General features: G+C 65.8%; 1 non-coding gene across 1 annotated transcript; it reads right to left on the reverse strand.

The window, feature by feature from the left end:
• Positions 1 to 1,760: 1,760 nt before the first annotated feature.
• Positions 1,761 to 1,879, reverse strand: LOC131873417 (5S ribosomal RNA). The gene has a single exon (XR_009371373.1). It is a non-coding gene; the product is annotated as a 5S ribosomal RNA (ribosomal RNA).
• Between the last annotated feature and the right edge of the window lie 402 nt (positions 1,880 to 2,281).

Here is a 2,281-nt window from a genome sequence, read left to right on the forward strand (position 1 = left end):
ACGAAGTCGGAGCCCGGTTTGCCCCGGGTGCGCACCTCGCGTGCACCTTCGGCGGGGTTGCGCGCCCTGGTGGGCACCATGGTGCGCACCAAGGAGCGCTCCGAAGTGTGCTCCAAGGTGCGGCGTGCACGAAGTCGGAGCCCGGTTTGCCCCGGGTGCGCACCTCGCGTGCACCTTCGGCGGGGTTGCGCGCCCTGGTGGGCACCATGGTGCGCACCAAGGAGCGCTCCGAAGTGTGCTCCAAGGTGCGGCGTGCACGAAGTCGGAGCCCGGTTTGCCCCGGGTGCGCACCTCGCGTGCACCTTCGCCGCGGTGGGCACCATGGCGTGCACGAAGTCGGAGCCCGGTTTGCCCCGGGTGCGCACCTCGCGTGCACCTTCGCCGGGGTGGGCACCTCGGCTGGGTTGCGCGCCCTGGTGCGCACCAAGGAGCGCTCCGAAGTGTGCTCCAAGGTGCGGCGTGCACGAAGTCGGAGCCCGGTTTGCCCCGGGTGCGCACCTCGCGTGCACCTTCGCCAGGGTGGGCACCTCGGTGCGCACACCTTCTCAATGTTTTCTTGCCTTTTCTGGAAATTGGTGAAGGCAGCGCATCAAAGGTGCGCACCTCGGTGTGCTCCGAGGTGCGAACCCGAGAGCGCTCCGAGGTGCCCACGAAGTCGAAAGTCGGGTTAATTGCATTGTTTTCCCCGGGTGCGCTCCGAGGTGCGCAACATCGGCGCGCACCAAGGAGGGCTCCGAAGTGTGCTCCAAGGTGCGCACGATGGCGTGCACCTCTGGTGCGCACGATTCGGAGCTCGGTTTGACCGGGGTGCGCACACCTTGGCTGGGTTGCGCACCTTTTGTGCGCTCCAAGGTGCGCACGAAGTCGGAGCTCGGTTTGCCCCGGGTGCGCACCTTCGCCAGGGTGCGCACCTTGATGCGCACGCCTTGGCTGGGCTGCGCACCTTGGTGGGCGCCATGGTGCGCACCTTTCGTGCGCTCCAAGGTGCGCACGAAGTCGGAGCTCGGTTTGCCCCGGGTGCGCACCTTGGTGGGCGCCATGGTGCACTCCGAGGTGCCCAAGATTGGTGCGCACCAAGGAGCGCTCCGAAGTGCGCTCCAAGGTGCGCGCGAAGTCGAAAGTTGGGTTAATTGTCCGGTTTGCCTCGGGTGCGCACCTTGCGTGCACCTTCGCCAGGGTGGGCGCCTTGGTGCGCACACCTTGGCTGGGCTGCGCACACCTTGGCACCCGCGTTTCCTTCATTTTAAATTTTTTTTTTTTACAATCTCTCAAGTGGGAAATTCTATAATCTCAACTTTTTTTGCCTTTTCAGGAAACTTTTGAATGGAGCGCATCATTGGTGCGCTCCGAAGTGTGCTCCAAAGCTCTCTCCAGCTGCGTGCACCTGCCCCGGCCGCGCACCCGGCCCCGCCCAGCTTCGCTCACCTGTCCCGGGCGTCTGGTGCGGAACCTTAGAGTAAGAAACATCACCGTGCACCTTGGCCAACGTGCGCGACTCGACCGAGCGCGCACTGGCCGAGGTGCACACCGATTTCACCTGGGTGCGCGCGCAGCACCTCGGGCGCACCGGGGTGCGCGCACAACGCCCGGGTTGCACCGTGGCCTGTGTGCTCGGGGCGCCTCGGGTGCGCGCTCGGTGTCGCCCCCGCGCGCGCGGTAGTGCGGGCAGCGCACCCCGGCCCGGCCCGGCCCCGACGAGAACGCAAACGGGCAAAAGGTTTATTCAAATAGCATTGCGACGCCCGGCGAAAAACTAAAAAAGGGTGCAACACCGGGACTTCCCGGGAGGTCACCCATCCCAGTACTACTCCGGCCCAAGCGCGCTTAACTGCGGAGTTCTGATGGGATCCGGTGCACTAACGCTGGTATGATCGCACCCGTTATGAGCTTGTCGCAGTGTGTACTTAGCAAACCGCGACCCACGTGCGAATCCACCCCGGCCACCCACCCCCGTCGAGGTGCACACCCTCCCTCGCGAAGTGCGCCCCGTTCGCCAAGTGTGAGCCCTGCCCGGGTGCGCGCACCTTGCTAGGGCGTCGGGTGTGCACCCGGCCCGGCCTACGTGCGTGCACCTGGAGGGGGCGTCGTGTGCGTGCAGTGTCCCGTCTGCAACGCGGTGCCCACACACCACCTCGGGCGCAACGACCTGCGCTCACATGTGGGCCGAGTGCACCTTGGTGCATGTTCGGGGCGCCTCGGGTGCACGCTCGATCTTGCCCCGGTGCACCAAGGCGCTCGGTTTGCCCCGGGTGCGCACTTGGTGCAAGGTGGGCACCCAAAA

The sequence above is a fragment of the Cryptomeria japonica genome, unplaced genomic scaffold (genome assembly GCF_030272615.1).
Source record: "Cryptomeria japonica unplaced genomic scaffold, Sugi_1.0 HiC_scaffold_1683, whole genome shotgun sequence".
Taxonomy (NCBI): domain Eukaryota; kingdom Viridiplantae; phylum Streptophyta; class Pinopsida; order Cupressales; family Cupressaceae; genus Cryptomeria; species Cryptomeria japonica.